Source organism: Nelumbo lutea, chromosome 3 (genome assembly GCF_056320005.1).
Source record: "Nelumbo lutea isolate HS-2025 chromosome 3, American lotus-T2T, whole genome shotgun sequence".
In the NCBI taxonomy this organism is placed as follows: Eukaryota; Viridiplantae; Streptophyta; class Magnoliopsida; order Proteales; family Nelumbonaceae; genus Nelumbo; species Nelumbo lutea.
In genome coordinates, this window is record NC_142686.1 from 91,747,744 (window position 1) to 91,768,896 (window position 21,153).

General features: G+C 38.4%; 1 long non-coding RNA gene across 1 annotated transcript; it reads right to left on the minus strand.

Moving 5' to 3' along the window:
- Nucleotides 1-8,484: 8,484 nt before the first annotated feature.
- On the minus strand, nt 8,485-13,116 carry LOC148866856 (uncharacterized). Its single transcript, XR_016110461.1, has 4 exons — nt 12,735-13,116; nt 12,156-12,279; nt 11,900-11,995; nt 8,485-8,690 (listed from the first exon to the last, which is right to left on the minus strand). It is a non-coding gene; the product is annotated as an uncharacterized LOC148866856 (long non-coding RNA).
- Between the last annotated feature and the right edge of the window lie 8,037 nt (nt 13,117-21,153).

Consider the following 21,153-nt stretch of genomic DNA (forward strand, 5'->3'; position numbering starts at 1 on the left):
TAATATATAAAATATTTAATTATTTTATATAATTTATATATAATAATAATTAAATTATATAAATATTTTATATATTTATGTAATTTATATAAATAAATTATTTATTTTATATATTTATGTAGTTTATATAAATAAAATATTTATTTTATATATTTATTAATTACCAAAAATAATTAATTAATTGAATTCAGATAGAATCAAATATTCAAATAATTAATCAGATTCAAATTCGAATATTAATTTTCAATATCTTTCGAATATCAAGTCGAATTCGAATATCAGATTTTCTACTCGGATTCTAATTTGGATATTGTCTTGTGGCTACCCAACCCGGAGGGTGGTTAGAATATGGATGGAGTGTAGAGTCGTGACCTAAATTTTTTGAAATTGGGAATTTAAGAAAACCCAAGATTTTTCAAGAAAAAACAAAAGTTTTATCTCTTGGTGATTCACTGCCCGAAGGAGATGAGATTCTTAGGGTCCGGGGACCAAGGTATGGTGTGGAAAGGTGTTAGGCACCCCACACATGCCCGGCTAAACTGGCCTCTACTTCACCAATATTCCAAAAAATATTTAATAATTTTTTGGGCTTAAAAGAGATAAATACTACACTAATAACCAGAGAAAAAAAAAACTCTAACTATTTAATTAACAACTAGGCAAGATAAATCATTAAAGACGAAAAGAAGAATGCATACCTAACTAAAAGAATAAATTGATTTCTAAATGTAACTTCCAAGAAAGATTAAAGATTAACTATAGAAAATAAAAGAGAGATCAATGAATTTAAGTAAAATGAGAATGTATGTAAATAAAAACAGAAAAAGAAAAAAGAAAAAGTAAATTAAGACGGTGCCATCTAAAGATCGACTAATGCATAGGTGGTTGGGGTAGGAAGCGGACGTGGTGTTGATCCAATAAATGAAAGGTGCTATGGAGAATCTAATAGAAGATGGTTTGGTGGTGTGACGGATGATTGAGGGGTGCAAACAAAAAGTGGGATGAGAAAGATGTTTGGTTACTGGTTAGATCGGTGCTACTTAGAATAAAAAAACTAATTGAAAAGGAAATTTTCTTTCAAGAAAAGTATGCTTTTGGATGTTGAAATGTAGAAGCAAAAAAAAGGTGGAATTTGAATTTACCAAAAAAAAAGTTAAGTATCCTATCATGCATAAAGGGAAAGACAACAGTCTCCTATTCATGAGTGTAAACAAAAACTACTAAAAATTAAGGTGGAGGATGACGTCATTACATAATGTAAATTTAAATTAAGAAAAAAAAAGAATAGAATGTATGAATATGTCGATGGAGTGAATAATTAAGAAAAGTCAAAGAACACAACTAATAAATAAAACCAAGATAAAGAACACTTAGAAATGAATAAGAGAATGGAGGGGCCAGCTAATTTGCTAATGAAAATTGAGATAAAAACAAACTAATAACAAACCAAAGACAATCTGAATATTTTAATAGAGAAAAAGAGATTATTAGATTTCAAAGAACTAATTAACTACCTGATGTTGGACGATTTGGTTGCTCCTTGTGTTAGATAACTCGGATGCTCATTCAAATGGTTTCCTACCCAAACTGATATGTTTTGCAAAAAAGAAGATTAGAGTGTCCGGGTTGTTTTTACCTGGGGAGGGCACTCTGATGCTTAAGTTAGAGAATGTTTTTAGAATTCTTGAGCGAGTGAGAGAGTTAGAGAGCTAGAGGTCATGTAATCACACATACCTTTATAGGTAAAATTGAGTGTCTTATATAGGTGTCAGTGGTCAGAGCCCTCTTCTAACGGGTCTCACCTTTTTGCAGAGCCATTTCCACTTAGCTGGGGGCATTAATATGCCGGTTACGGTTACCCGAATAACTCTAAGTCATGCAGTGCATTAAGTCGGTCTAAAGGTCAAGGTATAAGCGCTTCGGATATCTCGGGTTGGTAACTTATTGTCAGTCCAAGTCAACAGGTTTTCCTCGCAAGTCGCTGTAGATTCCTATAGCTCGGCCAGTTTCTAGGACAGGTCGTCGTAATTTAGGGAACTTGCCAGTTCAGCCTTGCCGAGGTGGAGGTCGACCTAGACGAGGTGCTCCAAGCTAGCTTGTCAAGCTAGTTCGCTTGCTCAATGTCAAGGTTTACTCGAAAGCCATGTGTTGCAAGATGATTTGGAGGACCAAATTACCCCTCATCAATTGCCCCTCACTGGAGGTCACTATCCGATTACTACTCCTTGTTCACTCTGTCGAGGTTCTGTTAGTTGTTGTTTTCGGTCTCCTTTACCTTTTCTGGTGAGTATTTTACCTCTTCTGATGTCTCACAACCCTTCTAGTAGTAGGTCATCCGACCAAAAGTTGAATGATGAAGTGAGTGAAGGGATAGGATATCAATCACATGGACGCTCAAAGATTGCGAAATAAGGGGGCGGATTTCAAAAAAAAAAATCTCCTTTCAACTAGGAATCGAATTCCCTATTTAGAAAATCATATTTTCAATGATCATTCTTGAACCATAAACTGAATTAGATCTGAACCAAAAGGAGTAGGGAGGGATTATACCTGACACGGAGAAGCAGTATCTCACAATGGAGGTGTTCACGCCCAAGGAAAGATCCAAAATCTGCTCCCACTAAAGATGGCACAGTGCAGGGTGGAGCAGAATCAGTAGTGTTCTTTCAAAAGAACTTGACCCTTCGCAAGAATCAACTGGATGGCACGTGAGCATAGCTTTCTATTAATTCTTTCTCAAAGAACTAATGTCAAGATTGAATCTTGACTTCTCCCACAACTAGAGATCGAACTGGCAAACAGGGTGGCAAGAACAGGTAGGTGGCAAGAAAAAAATTCTGCTAAGATGCTTAATTCTTCCTTCTTGATTTCAGCACTGAAGAGGATCTGAATGTGATTTCTTCTAAAGGCTACCGCCCTCTCTTGCTTTTGTTAACCTAAAAGATCAGCTCCTAATCCAATTAGGAGATGCCTATCCAAATCATATTTGGATAAAATCTCTCTTTAGGTGATATGGATAAACTCTTATCTTATCTGCAGATTAGATTAGCTTTCTCCTAATCTCATTACGTGGTTTCTAGATCTGGACTCTCTGAGTGGATAGGGTCAAGACCCTATCCTATCTACTAATTCATCTCAGAATTCGCCCCATTATTAACTAATTAAATAGCCCAGTTCAAAATGGGCTTTAGGCCCATTAAGCTTATGTACTCACTTAACCTTCCTAACTGCTGCCCAGTTGGGCTTCCTTGTATGGCGTGAGACCCAAACATTGATCTACACATCAGCCACATGGGTTCGGCCCAACCTTTGTTACAAGGCCTAGCTGAATACACTGTTATGGACAATGCACCCCCTGAATCCCATCTCATGGGCTCTATGGGCCCAACACTTACCCTAAGTGGTCCCTGGGCCAAGCCACCTTGTAACACCCAAGGATTGTGGGCAGATGTAAGATTAGCCCATCAGGTATTATCCTCAATGGTCTTACACTTAACCTCTCAGCCCATAATGATCATACACTGCCCGACAAGAGAGGATCTCTCCCTCGGCTGCAAGGAACAGTGTTGCACTCTCCGCTTATATGGATCCCAGGAATTAAAACCTTTTGCAAATCATTTCGAAACCATAATATATATACTTTTATCTCATATAAAATATATTTTGCAAAACAAATCTCAACGATTGAAATCGGCAGTCTTGGTTTCCATTAGTGAGAGTGTATCCCCGATCATTACCTTTGTCCGACAAAGGGGCTGATCCTGTCACTATGATCACCCACTAAGATGAATTCTTAGACTGTCCCAACATACCCAGGTTTTGACCCCCGCTAAGGATCTCACTGAATGGTATATCAAAGACAGCCCAATCCGACACCTAGTGCAGTATCATAATCGAGTCTAGGGGTCGGGTGTAACTTTTCAGTTTTGCCCATCAATCTCCAAAGTCCAAGGCAATACTGGAAATCTGGTCCAGTTCATGGATTCAATTAATCCTACATTGTATGTGCCTAGGGTCTCACCCTGGCAGCTGAGACAGGCCACCTCAACCGACTTGGTGGCACCATAGTGTCAGCCTTGTCAAGATAGGTCTCCCCAGGCCGACCCACTAGCTGTGAACATTCTAAACTAACACGAGTCTCATTAAGTGTCCAGTTTAAGGGTATTACACAAAAACATACCAAGGGAACATGAATCAAATATGCATTTTTATTCATTTACAATAAATTCATAAAGTACATCATCTTGATTGAAGCTAAGGGCATACAAAACTGTCTAACAGCGAGTTCCTTAGGGGAGGACTCTATAGGGGAGTTCTGTGTTGGATCTTTAGTAGGGAGAAGGCATGAGGTCGAGTGGGCAATAGCTGTTTTCGACCTGACCAAACTGTTTGGGGAGCGAATTGTGGAGTTATACCACACTTACCAAATCCCTAGCAAGTATAATTGTATCAACCTAAGCAAACTGTCAGGGGACCAGTATCCTTGGGATCACGATCAGGATGTCGTTTGCATTTATGAGGAGGCGCTGGTCACCAGCCTTCAATTCCCTCTACACCCTTTCATTCTCTTGGTATTGAGGTACTACGGTGTCTCTTTGGGTCAGCACGTCCCCAGTGCAATTCAGACCCTAGTGGGGCTGATTAGTTTGTGCCACCACTGTAATTTCCTTTGAACCTAGACATCTTCACTAGCTTGCGTAACATGAAGAGAGCCTCCGGTGCTCCTTTGGTATAGCGATTGCTGGAGCTTCAGTGAGGGTTTTAGCAAGGAGTTGCATGCCGTGGTTCAAGAATTTGTCTGCCAGATGATCGAGGTAGAGAACGTTCTAGCTGAGCCCATGCTTATATAGCCGGCCTGAGTCACGTAGGTAGGTCGGCCATTGAGTCATCTGCATTTGCATTCGGTATTTTATTGATTTTCAGCTTGGCTAACTCTTTTTTCCCTTTTCCAAATATGGCAAGTATGCCATCAATGTTGGTGGCTTCCAAGGAGAAGAAGGCTTCAAGGAAGAAGCAAAGGGCAGATCACCTCTCCTCGATGGAGGGGACCTCGGCCAGCACCGAGATGTGGTTGCCACACTATGCTCCTGCCGTCGACCTTGAGGGAGGCGGCAAACCGATGAGTAATGATCAGTACTCAACAGGTCCTGTTGCCTTCCAACCTCAAGTCAGCTAGGAGGGACGTGAGGCTGACCTAGGTTTGTCTCTTTGCAAAGTTTCTGCTTTTCGATTCTGCGACTTATGCTCTGATCATACTTTTCTTCTTTTCGGTAGGTGAACACCACTGCGCAGGTCCTATTGGACTAGGTTCATGAGGGCCAGAAGGAGAGAGACGTGCTACAGGCGAGCATGAGTGCGTTGTAGGCCCAAATGTGTGACGTCCAAATCAGTGGAGAGGAGGACCACCAACATTTCTGCGGGCTGAGCGATATGATGCAATGCGAGTTGGCCCAGGCCCGCGAGACCATTGCTGCCTAGGTCAACCTAAATACCTTGGCAAAATTTCACAAGTTTGTAGATGCAGCTTGGAACACTTCTTCTCAAAGGTAGTGCTTTAACAGGTTGTCTATGTTCCATTCCTGGGGCACCACCTTCCCCTCCAGTGTTTCGAGCTGGTATGCATTTCCATCTATTACCTTGGAGACTCTATAAGGGCCTTCCCAGTTCGGGCCTAGCTTTCCCACACTAGGCTCAGGTATCATAACTTTCTTGAGTTCCAAGTCGCTAACTCTGAATTGGCGTTTATTGACTCGGGCGTTATAGTACCTAGCCACCCGCTGTTGGTATGCTATGGTCCGAAGGTAGGCTAGGTCCCTAACTTCTTCTACCAAGTCGAGGTTGGTCCGTAGGTCATCCTCGCTATTTTTTTCACTGAATGCCTCAGATCGCAAGGTCAGAACTTCCATTTCTATCGGTATCACAACCTCAGTTTCATATGTTAAGTTAAAGGGTGTTTCACCTGTCATCGTTTTGATAGTTGTTCAGTAGGCCCATAACACACTGGGTAGTTCCTCCACCCACAAACCCTTAGCTGGGGAAAGCTGAGCTTTTAAGGCCACGGAGGATTGCCCTATTGGTTACTTTGGTTTGACCGTTAGCCTGGAGATGGGCGATTGAGGTGAAGTCTTGCCTTATATCCATTTCTACACACTAGCTTTGAACCTTGATATTCTCGAATTGTTTTCCGTTATCCGAGATCAATACTCTTGGCAACCCGAATCTACACACAATATTTCTCCAAAAGAAGTTTTGCACGTTCTGAGTTGTAATGGTAACTAGTGGTTGAACCTCTACCCGTTTTGTGAATTAGTCGACTACAACCACTAAAAATTTCTTCTGTCCAGTTGCTGTCAGGAAGGATCCTAGTATGTCGATTCCCCATTGTGTGAATGGCCACGGACTGGTCAGGTATTTTAGGTCAGTCGCTGGTTGGTGTAGGATGTTGGCATGTCACTGGCACTTGTCACATTTTTGTACCAGCTCAATCGCATCATCTTTCATTGTGTACCAGTAGTACCATTGTTGCAAAAATTTTTGTGTGAGGGCTCTACCTCCCAAGTGTCCTCTGCAGAGTCTTTCATGAATTTCATGTAGTATTCGATCTGCTTCAGATCAGCGTAGTCACCGCAAGTAAGGTAGCGGGAAAGACCTTTTGTATAGCTGCTTGCCCACAATCACGTAGCAAGCTGTTTATTGCTCTATTCGCCTAACTGCATTTCGTTCCTTTGGTAATATACCTTAACGTAGGTAGTCGATGAGTGGATCTATCCAGCTCGGCTCTGCTATTGTTATTTGGGTGGCCTCTTCCACCTCCTTCTCTATTGAGGAGCGAGGTAAATCTTCTATGTAGACCATCCTCTTCGTCAAGTTGATTGCACTGGCTAACCTGGAGAGGGCATCAACCTCGGTGTTTTCCGATCTCATAATCTGTTGGAGATACTAAGAGTGGAAGTTGGGCAAGAGTTCACTTACCTTGGCCAGGTAGGCTGACATGGCAAGTTCCCGAGCCTCATACTGTCCATTCACTTGGTTTACTACAAATTGTGAGTCACTGCAAACCACGAGATGTTTGGCCCGACTTCTTTTTTTAGCGACAGCCCCGCTATAAGTGCCTCATACTTGGCCTCATTGTTTGAAGTTTGGAATAAAAACCAGAGCATGTATTCCATTTCACCTCACTAGGTTCATAGAGTATTAACCCAGCTCTGCTTCCGCTCTGGTTTGACAAGACATCCACATGCAGTATCCAAGGCTCCTCGTCCCAGGTTGGGATCTCCCGAGCTGGGGTAGGTGCCACGTTGGTTGAAGCCTCCGATGCGGTCGCCAGCTCAGAAACTTCAGGGGTCGGTGAGCTGAAGGTGCACTCATTGATGAAGTTAGCCAAGACCTACACCTTTATTACTGGTCACGGCTCATAATGGATATCATATTCACTTAGCTCGATCGCTCACTTTTTTAGTCTCCCTGAGACCTTAGGCATTTGGAGGATTTGCCTCAAAAGTCAATCAGTCAGGACTATGATAGTGTGGGCCTAGAAGTATGGTCTTAGCTTTCGGGTTGCCAACACTAATGCAAAGGCTAGCTTTTCAATGTCCGGGTACCTTGTCTTAGTAGCGTGCAGGACCTTGCTCACATAGTAGATAGGTCATTGAACTTACCCTATTTCTCTTATCAGGATTGAGCTGATTACCACGTCACTCATGGAGAGATAGAGCTTAAGCTCATCCCCGGTCTCAAGTCTAGTCAATAAGGGAGGTGAACTTAGGTATCTTTTAAACTCATCTAAGGCGAGCTATACTCTTCTTTCCACTCAAAGTCTTGGTTCTTCTTTGTTTCCTTAAAGAAGGGTAAACACTTTTCGACCAATTTAGACATAAATCGGCTCAAGTTCCTACAAGAAAATAGGCTTATAGCTACAAACAAAACCGTAGCTATAGATGCAAAAAACCATAACTATAGGTATATAGCTATGGACTAGCTATGGTCAAGATATAGTAGTTGTAGTCATAGTGGTTATAGGCAATAGCTACGGTTGAATGTATCCATAGCTACAACTAACCTATAGCTACAGATTTTATGTGGCTAAAGCCTAATCTAAATAATTACATATGCATTTGTAGTTACGGTTTTTAAGTCATCTGTAGCTATAAAGTTGACTTTCTAGCTACGGTTTTGTGAATGTCCATAGCTACAAAATTTGGATTTATAACTACAAACCCAAGTTGTATAGCAAAAGGCATCACTCTATAGCTACAAATATTAACTGGCTGTAGCTAAAAAAATAACCTATAGCTACGATTCACATTGTCAGTAGTAGAAGAACAATTTATGGCTACGGACGTGAACTGCTAAAATACGTTTACCAACGGTTTTCATTGACTGTAGCTAAATATATTAACTTATGAAACTATATCCTAAATGTTTTTCATTATTTTTTGAAGCCTTATTTCCTATATTGAGTAAAAGCACAAATAGTTCATAATATAAGATAAACTTAAATTTAAAATTCCATTAAAAGATTATATAATAAAAATGAATTATATCTCAAGGTGCTTTAACATCCATGTGTTTGCTATTAATTCAAGGTTCTTAAAAACATGAAACTCAATCCCCAAAAAAAAATGATGTGTAAAATTTGATCAAATGTCTCCATCCACACGTGTGAAGTGTCCTCTTTTACCATGTCCAACCTATAAGAAAATAATAGAAAATAAGTTAGAAATCACATTATGGAGATGGCCTTTTCTTGTGTAAATAAATACATCTTTACTTATCAAAAACAAATGACCCTCTCTCTCTCTCCAAAGTAGGAAACCGAACAAGTGATTATAACAAGCATATACCACTGCAAAATACCAATCATATTCTCACATTATAGATACAATATCAATAAGAGGATGATCAAAGTAATGACTACAGCAGTTTTGATTAAAGGATATATTAACTAATCCATCTTACATCTATTAGCTTTCCTATAACAATGAGCTAGAACTAAAGATGTACATTGACCTATGAGCTCAAGGTGGATTTAAACAAAGACTTCTTTTAGAGAGGAAGAGAGAGAGAATGGAAATGGAACTTTTATAGGTAAAAGGGGCATTGTGGGTATATAAAAGTTTGAACATCGACTAAAGTTGGGATTGAAATTCTCTCCACCCTCTGCACAACACAACTGTAACTGCACACAGGGAATAAAGACAACAATAAGTACAAGGTAATGGTGATCTATATTGGATTCAGATTGGTTGAATAGGCCCTTCAAAACTGATTCGATCTCATATGCTCAAGATGCACATCCAGTAAACAGATGGCCCAGAGCTAAGATATAATCCATCTCATGCCGATTAGATGCACATCTCAGCTGATTAAATGAGAATTAATAATGGAATCCTTACCTCAGATTAAGCCTTTCTATTCTTTTAATTTCTATTATGGAAATCCAATTAAATTATTTTATTTTAAACACACTTGAACTAGTCAAAGACAAGGCTGGAATGATATTTTGATCAATTTAGAGGTGGTTTGGTACCATCGCTATTTCAGCATGAAATGTTTTTGATTGACAGATATCAAAATGGCATGCAACTATTGCTCTAGCTTATTTATAGTTGAAATATAAACTTGCTTTCCGTATTGTGAAACCTAACCAAGCTTTAATGCTTGTTTACCAATAAAAGTGTTTGTACTTATTTTCCAACAATTTTCAGATTTAATACCTGTAAGCTATAATAAGTAAAGTGAGATGGGTTTGAATAAAAGGCTGGAAACTCAGGATTTTGGTTCCTTCATTAAAAGGTTTTGTTCGTGGTCTCTTTCCTCCTCTCTTCCCCATTCTTTCTTCTCTATTCCCACTTTTTTTTCATCCCTCTCTCTCCTCATCATCTCTTCTCTCTCTCTCTCCTCCTAAAATATTCCCTCCAAAATTCTTTAAATTGAGTCACATTTTGTATATCAAATTGAATTAACCTGATAATGGGAAGATGCCAGTAGTATACTCAGGTATGTTAAACATAGTTGCTTTTTATTCTGCAATTGGAATATTGCAACTTAAAAGTGGAAGGAGGACTTGCAAACAATTATCAACTGGTTTAGAAATGGATCTCTAGGTCCATGACATTTAAGACATCACATCAAATGGGGCTAGTGCAACAATTGCTAGCTTAAAATCAAGCTTCATATGGGTCCCTAGATTAGCACTTGATGATGCTTTCGCCAGAAAGAGTCAATATGAAGTTTTGTATTGAGAGTATTTGCTACCCAGGTTAGTTTTGTTCATCTTTCTTGAGAAGATTGTATGTTTAGGGAGGGTAGAAGGGGGCTAGCTCTCTTTGTGTACTACACTTTCTGTTTTTTAACCAATTTGTACTTTTTCTATTATTTTTTACCTAATTAATTAAATACTGATTGTTTAGCCAAAAAGGAGATTATAACAGTCATAATGAACTGTAGGATACTTTCCAGAAGAGATTTTGTAGAGTACAGAATCACTATGGATGATTTTATTTAGAAGTCAAGGCTACAAGCTAACTTTTTTTTTTTTCGGGGGGGGGGGGGGGGGAACTTTATCCTAAGTCTCTTAATGTACAAGGAGAAAGGAAACATGCATCAATATCCTAAATTTACAAAAGCCATCCCAATCTCATGTATTCAAATAGTTTTGCATGATATTCGATTGGGAATCAAAGTAGGTGAGGGATTCCTATGGGGTGAGCGTGTGGAAGGGGATCATGACTTTTAACAAGGAATTCAAGGACCTAACCATATTTGTAGTAGGGGATGGATCTAAATTCAGGTTTTGGGAGGATAAGTGGAATGGGGTGGGAAGGCTTTGTGATTTATGCCCGGGACTGTATAAATTAACAGAGGCTAAAGTCACTATCAGTGGCTACTATGAAAGGAGGGGAGAGCAATTGATCTAGAGTCCGAAATTCATGAAGCCTTTATTCAACAGAGAAGTTCAAGAATGCATCTCTCTTAGAGAAACTGGAGGGTGTAAAACCTACAATTCAGCTCAAAGACAAGAGTGCAAGAATTAATGGCAAGTTTACAGTAAACTCATGTTATCTAGCTCTCAACAGATCTATCTCAGATGTGAACAACATTAAGAGCATCTGGGGAAACCCAGTTCCTCCAAGAGTCGAGGCTCTGGCTTGGCTAATAGCAATGGACAACATTTTGACAACCAATCACTTGAAATCCAAAGGCTTTAACATGGCTTCCAGATGTTGCCTTTGTGAGGACCAGGAGAACACAATTCACTTATTCATTTCATGCAATTTTTCAAGATTCCTGTGGAATGTGTTTACTTCCATGTTCAGGATCTCAGTTTCTGACCCATTAATGCCATCCCCTAGAGAGAGTTCCAAGACTTAGCTTAAAACTCAACTACACATGTATATAAGGGAAAATGCATGTCATACAATAGATATGGCATTAAACAAAACAGAATGGCAAAACAGGACTGATTTATCCAACTGCATATATTTGGAATCTAGCTCTTAGATGATGATCACAATGAGTTGCTACTTTCAGCCAGCACACACTTCCTGATCCTTACATTCAAAGAGGTATCAATGGTTAATTTTTTTAATTAAAAACAAAATCTATATGTTTTCATAAGCAATTAGGAGATAGACAGATAATAGAATGCAAAATACAGAGACTAAAAGTACACAATCTACAAAAGAATAATAAAGAACATGCTTTTAACTGAAGATCCTTTGGCAAACTTGATATCATATCTTGTCATACCACATGGAATAATACAATCCAGTAAATACAATCCCACTCATAAGCCCAAATAAATTTTCAGTAACAATTTAACAATGCGATAATTCAATAGCAATATCTTACTTAAAAGATACATAAGCAAATAAGGATTTACTGGGGAACAACATACATTTTTCTTTGGAGTCCTGGTGTCTTGCTCCTCCTCACTTTCCTCCTAAGGTGACTCCTCATCAGAACTGCTACTCTCCTTTGATACCTTGGTAGGCTGTTAAGAAACAAGGTTTAATCAGTGGAAAATTTTTCGAAAGTTCAAATGGAAGAGAGTTAAAGGAACAAGTAGTCAAGTGAGTATTCCAACATATTGTCCATTGGTTAGCTTAAACATGTCATTTACTTATCCCACATTCGTGAAGCTCTAATTTTACCTTCTTCACCAACTGTGCCTTTGAAGGTCCATCATCAGAACTTTCATCCGAGTTATCATCAGAACTGCAGCTGTCCTTTTTTTATGGCCTTATTAGGCTTTCCAATATTTGCAGAAACAGAAGGCTGCTCCATATAAGTCATAATAGAAAATTAATTCCAAGAGAAGTAATAAGAAACAAAAAAGAAAACCATGAAACTCCAATAAGAGATATAGCATTCCACATAGTAGAACTAGAACAATGAATGGTTATCAAATTATTGAAAAAAAAAAAAAAAAACTTATATTATCTTCTCTCATCATGCCCCTGTAGATGTCCCGAAACTTCACATGCACAAGGAAATAGATGCTTGTCCAAGTATTTACTAGATGAAGTACTTGTTGCATCTAAATACCTTGAAACCTCTGCAAACACTTGTAGTATATATCAAGGGGGGAAGAAGTTCCTCACAACTCGTATCAGAACACAAACCGCCCCATCATCTCCCAAATCTCCTCTCCACAATTTTTACACCATAAACGAAAAGACTACACCAAGATATCCCATAAAAAATTTAGATAACTGACAAAAAAACTATACCACTGCCGCAGAGGGAGCGTCTGGATACAATTCTCCACTTTCCATTCTAACGGGAAGATCCTGGCGCGAAAAATGGCAGACCCTGAACTCATCCAATATTTCTTCAACGTCAGGAAATGGATTCCCCTAATCAGCCATCCAAGTCTTCAATCTCAATAAATGAGATTCTCCTCCATCAGCTCCATGGCCACTCTCACCTAGTACTCGCAACAAGAGGAAGACAGAAAGAGGCGGAGGGCTTCTTCAAGTTGGCTCATGCTAGGGTTTCAGAGAGGGAAACAAAGAAAAAAGTAGAGACGAGAGAAAAAGTCCAATCTCCATTATTTTCGTGTTTTGAGAGAGAGGGTATGAAGTTGCGCGCGGGACTTCAAATTTGTTTTTCGGGTTTTTATGGGTCATTGATATTTAAGAAGAGGGAAGCAAAATCGCTCGGGGCTCCATATTATTTATATATTTATATATAATAAATAATATATTATATATTATATAAATTATAAATATATAATAATATATAGAATATAATTTATATATATATATATGGGCCACGCAGGGTCGAGCCGTGGATGGCACAGCCCACTTGATCGTGTCTTGCCAGCCCGACTTGTGGACCTAAAACTGATGAGGGCAGATTTGGCCCTCCAATAACCTCATGACACGGCATCCCAAAATAGTTGGACGGCACCCAAATGCCACCTAAACGATGGAGTCCTAGGCCGTAGTTCGTCTTCGCCCCAACTTGGCGACCTGCCTTTACCACCAACCTAGCAACCTCAACCACAATTTATGTCGTTTTGCAGCACCTTGTCCAAGGTCGAATTGTAGAACCTCGTCACCAGCCGAAGTGACCTTGATGCAAGGCGCGACCTCCCTCGAGGGCTTGCCGACCTAACTAAGGACCAGGCGATGACCTGTGAGATGTGCTCGCTGACAAATTCGGCATGCATATCTCGACACTCCTAGGTTTCTCGAGAGTTGGCTCGCATACCGAATGTTTCGAAGGATGGTCAACGTGCATAGCGGTTACCTCCGTGGATTTCGGACTGGTAAAGCACGGCCTCCCGGAAATCTCGAATGCGGTGCGTGAAGCCTACGCCAAACAATGCCTATATAAAGGCACCAACCTCAATGACACAGGGTACACGCGATTAAGTGCATTCTAGCTCTCTATTTTATTGATTTCCAGCTTACATCTATTTACTGGGTACTAACTTAAGCATCGGAGAGACCTTGTCGGGTTAGTCACCCTGGGTTCTTTGATCCTTAGTTCTTGTAGTTTGGATGATCCACTTGGCAATCGACATCCAAGCTGGCTTACAACTAGGAGCATCTAGATCGCGCACAATCAAATGATGCCATCTGTGGGAAACGCTACAAGAAGCTAAGTTCTCACCTTCTAAAAAGCTAAGTCCTCATCTTCCAAAAAGCTAAGACCTTGCCTTTTAAAGATTTAAGTTCTCACTCTCTAATTTCCATTTTTTATGAACTAAAAAGCCTTTTTTAGCAGCACCAACAACCAGAACGAATATCAATTACTAGGTGGGCAAGAACATCTGTGATGAACCTTGAGAACTCCCCTGTGACAATCAGACAAGTTCAGGCCAAACACAGCATTCCCAGTGCCCTAGATAAATACGCTGCTACCACATGTGAACGCCACTCTCCCCGCGGTAGAGCTATTAGCGTTTCCCACCAGGATTGAAGCTAGTAGTTCTATGAGATGAATCATGAATTTCCATATCTGAGCATGGGAGAAGCCCGATGTAGATAGCAGCAGAACGACCTCAACTCATCCTCAACAACAATCAGCCAAGATGAGGCCTCATCAGCCCCGTTTCACGAGGTCGCCTCTGCAAGTCGAGTTCTTCGTGGCTCCCATGGGAGTCGGCGGCCAACAGACAGCATGGATGCCCTTACAGGTCGAGCCTTCCAAGGCTCTCGTGCAAGTTAACGACCTAAAGTCAGTAGTGTTGCCCCCGTAGGTTGAGCTCGTAGTGGCTTCTTGTAGGAGTGGATGACTGGCGTCACTATGAGGTTGATGTAGTGCAGCCATGGCCCCGAACTGGCGACTCGCGTCGACAACAACTTTATGTATCAACAATCCTCACAAGGGGGGGGGGTGGCAAAACATGTATGTTATGGTCTCGCAACCACTCACCCAAGAAGATAATCCCATAGGATGACGTAGAAGCAACCATATGAGAAATTACTACAAAATGACCACCTGCTTAGGCGGAGAGGTTAGGTCGCACATCGGCTAAATAATATTATGGGGAGTGGACTATGAGCCGCTCCCAGAGCCCAAGGGCCACAACGCTGAACATATAGTGACCTCGGCGCTAAATATGAATAAGACCTAATTGCCTCTTCGGCATGGGCAACTTAAGACCCAATTGCCTCTTCGGCATGAACAACAAAAGACCCAGTCGCCTCTTCGGCATGGGCGGAATAAAAAAACAGTTCGCATTCAGCCCCATCGGCAGACAGATCGGGTACATATCATTCAGTCTCAGCCTCATCAGTGTGCAGAAGAAGAAAGAGAAAAATAGGCGAAGGAAGCTAATTCAGCACAAGAAAGAGAAACTAAGGAAAGACTAGTTCGCTTTCAGCACCATGACAGATGCAAACTAGCTCAAGTGATACTGCGTCAAAGTCTACCAAGGTGGAGTGACCTAATAAAGCAATCAAACAGAACCACTTCTTGAGGATGGCATGATGAGCTTCGCTCTTGAGATACTTAGTCAGATTGCAGAACCCCTTGAGGGTCGCATCCCTAATAAGGTAGATGTCTTCGAGGTACCTATTCCACTCTCCTCAAGCAGATGAATTTTCTCTTATGCCTTGATGATCAAGACTACAAGGTCTTGCGTAAGGCTACAAGCATTTGGACTCTTGCGACTTGAGGAGCAAAATTGACGCCAACGACTACGAGCTCATCAAATAGTCATTCCGGGCCAAAGGAACAATATACTCCCTTCGCCGAGCTGCCCTCAGCTCAGGAGTGGGGGCCGATTGGTGAGGGCGGATTTGGCCCTCTAGTAACCTCATGACACATGGCATTTTGAAACACCTAGACGACACCCAAACACCACCTAAGCGATGATCTGGAGTCCCAGACCATAGTTCATCTTCACCTCGACCTGGTGACCTACCTTTACCACCAACCTAGCGACCTCGACCACAACTTAGGTTGGCTTGCAACACCTCGTCCAGGGCTGACCTATAGCACCTTGTCACCAGCCAAAGTGACCTTGACGCAGAGCGCAACCTCCCTTGAGGGCTTGCCAACCTAACTAAGGACCAGGCGGTGACATACGAGATGTGCTCGCTGACAAATTCGGCATGCATATCCCAGCACTCCTAGGTTTCTCGAGAGTTGGCTTGCATACCGAATGTTTCGAAGGATGGCCAACGTGCATAGCGGTTACCTCTGAGGATTTTGGATCGGTAAGGCATGACCTCCCGAAAATCTCGAATGTAGTGCGTGAAGCCTACACCAAACAATGCCTATATAAAGGCACCAACCCCAATGACACAGGGTACGTGCGATTAAGTGCATTCTAGCTCTCTATTTTATTGATTTCTAGCTCGCATCTATTTACTGAGTACTAACTAAAGCATCGGAGTGGCCTCGCTGGGTTAGTCACCCCAGGTTCTCTGATCCTTAGTTCTTGTAGTTTGGACGATCCACTTGGCAACCGACATCCGAGATGCCTTACAGCTAGGAGCATCTAGATCGCGCATGATCAAAACCCATAGGCCCAACACAGCTCACATGATCATGTGGGGCTTGGCATGACCCACAGATTGTCGTGCCGGGCCAGTCCAAATTTGTGCTAGGCCATGGGCAGCACAACCCAATTTACACCTCTAGGTGCTCAGTCTCAAGACTAATCATTTTCTATTTATAAAGGGACAAAGCCTAGCCCAACCCAAGAAATAGGTCTTTGACTAAGGAGGGTTATCTGCCCCTATTTATGCTTTTAAAAATTGACCTAGATGTTGAACTGTTTTTACCTCTTGGTCATGGGTCAGCGGTTCAACTATTTGGGCCACAAAGTTAGACCATGACATGACATCAGTATATATATATATATATATGGTTTATATTAGGTCTAATTTGTATTTATTATAAAAATTAAAAGCATAAAATAAAAATTAAAACCATATATATATGGTTTATTTATTATAAAATAGCAAGGCAAAGCACTTTCAGCTCGTTTGATGTTCATAAATTGCAAAAAAATACCCAAAATCCCCAAAAAAATCATCCGATTAATTAGAAACAGAGTGCAAAGTTGTGGCTTTTGAAAGTTTGCATATAAACCCATGTCCCGATGGACAAGTTAAATGAGCCTATAGTTCAACCATTCAAGTCCAATAGGTTTTGACCAAGTCAACATTTTTTTTGCCAAATCCCAAGTTTTATAAAAAAAAAAAAAGAAAACAAATTTCAATACATTTTGGGTATTGTGAGTATCAGTAGAGGGATGAGCCCACGGTATTAGTGTATCCATGCATATCTAGGAACACCGTTATGGATATGTCATACCTCCATACACGTTAACTTAGGTTGGGACCATAACAAGGTCATGGGTGGATGTTGAATGGTTCGATGGGTCGAGTCAAAAGCAGTTGTAGCCTATCCCAAAAGGAAGGATTTATATGTTTTTTCATAATTATAAGGCTTTATGCGATGACTAACCCCGAGACTGAACCACTTTTCATTCTAGGTTGCAAGTCACCAGTTCATTTGCCCCGGACAAATGGGTTAAATATGCAAATATAATTAATTGATTAATTATAAAATAAATTTTAATTAATATTTAGTTATTCATTTACATTTTAATTTATTATAATTTAAATTATGAAAATATTAATAATTTATTTGTTAATTAATTTCTTATTAAAATAATCATTAAGTATTATTCGTCAATAATTATCTAATAATAATATTTATTCGTTATTAATATTTTGTATTGATTAATAATTAGTTAATTATTAACAATAATTAATAAATAGAAAAGTAATAATTATTTATTAAGCTTTCATCTATTTTACTGTTTTTTAATAATTTTACTAATTACATACTAGTTTATAATTTTATCAGTTTATTAATTATTTATTTTTCGTTATCTTTTTAATTATTTATTATTTATTAACCATTTTACATTATATTCTAACCAATTTATTAAATAATTCCCAAACATTCTCTCCTCACGAGTAAAATTGTTACTTATCATTTCACAAAATGTCACAATGAAATTTCAAAACAATATTCTCCACATTTGGATGTTAGAAAAAGCACAAAATCACAAGTTTTAATATTATAACTTTTAGCCACAAAAATGTGATATTTATCCTCAACCGAAACAATTGTAGCTAAAAGGCAACTTCATCTTCTATAATTTATAGCTACAGATGTTTAGTTATCAATAGCCTTTAACCACAGGTAATATATCCGTAGCTATAGATCAAGTTCAATCTTCTACAACATGTAACTACGGATATTAAAATCCATAGCTATAAATAGGTTTTAGCCACGGGCACAATGACATTTAGCTACTGACAAAATGACCATAGCTAGAGATCAAGTTTTAGCTACGGTTTTTGTAATTTCTATAATTTTTTATATTTTTTGTAATTTCTATGTTTTTATGTATTTTATATTTGAAAATATTTTTAAACTTTTTCTTTTTATATTAACACCTATTGATTTATTTGATATATTTTGTATTTTTCTATGAAGGTTAAAATGGTAACATAATAACACCCGTCAGTCTGTTTAACGTCAAGTTAGTGACATGGTGAGTTTTAGACATTTTGAAAAGTTGTGATGAGTTTAAGAGAAATGCTGAAAACTCATGGTGAGTTTTAGACAATTTTCCTAAATTGAAAAACAACAAAAATACCCCCAATAATTATTAATTCATTAAGTATTAATTTATTAAAGAAATGCTTAATTTTTAGGTAAATAAATATTAATTAGTATTTATTTATTTATATTTTATAACTAGATTTATTAATAATTTATTTGTGAAATTACAAGTAATTTAGTTTAATTTTCATTATCTAATAATAGTTAATAATTATGTTTTCATTAATCATTAACTAATATTAATTAATTAATTATCAATGATTAATCAAATTTAATTTCTTAATAATTAATTATTAGTTATTATTTTCTATTAATGAACAATGTATTTAAATAAATAAATTAATTTTTGATAATTAGTTTTTAATTAATTAATTACATAATAATTAAAATATGTATTAACATTTTAGAAATTATTATCTTATTATTAATGTATTTATTTCTTAACTTAATTATTACTAAATAGTAACCATTAATTATTATTTTTATTCATTAGTAATTAATTAATAGTAATTTATTATTTATTAAATACTAATCATATTTATTTATTTTAATATTTTCATAATTATTAGCTAATTATAAATAGTAATTAATGAATAGTTAATATTATTAGTTAATAATATATGATTATTATTTATTAGTGTTTCATATGTTACATTAATTTGTAGTAATTTTAGTAAATATTTACTAGTTTGCCATTTTTTTTATCAATTTATTATTTATTTAATAGTTAATTGATTTTTAGTATATTTATTATTTCTTAATTATTTTATATTAGTTTCTAATCAGTTTTTTAAATAATTACAAAATATTTTGCTCCTCAAGGGTAGGATTGTCAAACATTTTTGGAATTGTATTTATATATATAATATATACACAAACATAACTAAATTATTAATTAATTATCATTTCACAAAATGCCATACTGAAATTTCAAAACAATATTCTCCACATTTGAATGTTAGAAAAAGCACATCATCACAACTTTTAATTTTATAGCTTTTAGCCACAGAAAATGTGATATTTACCCTCAAACAAAACGACTGTAGCTAAAAAGCAACCTCATTTTTCTACAACCTATAGCTACGGATTTTTAGTTATCTGTGCCTATAGCTATAAATATCCTTTAGCCACGAACATATTGATTATTAGCCACGAACCACATATCCGTAGCTATAGGCTAACTTCAATCTTCTACCACATATAACCACGGATATCGAAATCCGTAGCTATAAATGGGTTTTAGCCATGGGAACAATGACACTTAGCTACAAAAAAAAATGATCATAGCTAGAGATCAAATTTTAACCACAAACATTTCATATACTTAGCAATAGCTTATGCTTTAGCTATGGTTTTTTATGTATGTAGCTACATTGCAGTAGCTATAGACCCATTTTCTTGTAGTGGGTGACTATTCGACTAGTTAACTTTTGGACTTTTTTGACCGAACTAGGAGGTTGCATATCTAGTATCTCTAGGATTTTTTCTGGGTTGGCTTCAATACCATGTTAGCTGACAATGTATCTAAGGAACTTACTGAGGTCACATTGAATATACACTTGTTTGGGTTAAGCTTTAGGTTGTATTTTCTTAAAACATTGAAAACGAGATCGAGGTCGGCGATTAAATCATTCAAAAATTGAGTCTTAACAACCATGTCATCAACATAACATTCAACTTTATTTCCAATTAAATCTGAAAAAACATTGTTTACAAGTCGCTGGAAAGTTGCTCCAGCGTTTTTTAATTCGAATGGCATGACTTTGTAATAGTACAATCCCATCTCGTTTACAAAGGCGATTTTTTCTTCGTCTACTGGGTCCATTGAGATCTGGTTGTAGCCGGAGTAAGCATCCATAAAACTCAACAGATCGAACCTTGAGGTCGCATCTACTGGACGGTCTATTCGGGGGGGAGGAAAGTTATCTTTAGGGCAGGGTCGGTTCAGGTCGATATAGTCGACGCACATGTGCCACTTGCTGTTGGCCTTCTTTACAAGCACTGGATTTGCAATCCAGCTTGGGTACTAGACTTCTCTCACGAAGTCCATAGTGAGCAGCTTCCCTACTTCTTCATTTACTACTTTCCATCTCTTTGGGACGATGTTCCTTTTCCTCTACCAGGCTAGTCTGACTGTAGGGTCAACATTTAATTTGTGAGTTATTACCTTAGGGTCTATGTCGAGCATTTCTGTTACCGACCATGTGAAAACATTTAAGTTATTAAGTGAAAAACACACCAAGCTGGAGCACACTGGTTCTGTTAGGCAAGCTCCTATTTGAACTATTTTTTTTTGGCTTGACCTTTGAGACCGGTACCAAGATGGTTTCTTTAGTCTGTTGAGCTTGCTCATCTGTGTTTTCAGAAGGTAGCTCCAAGTCGATGTTGATGATAGTCTTGCCATTTGCCTTTAAAGGTGGCTACATAGCACTTGCGAGATTCCAGTTGGTCACCTCGCATGACTCCAATGCCTCCATCAGTAGGGAACTTTACAGCTAGGTGATATGTTGAGACGACTGGCCGAAGGGTGTGTAGGATTGGTCA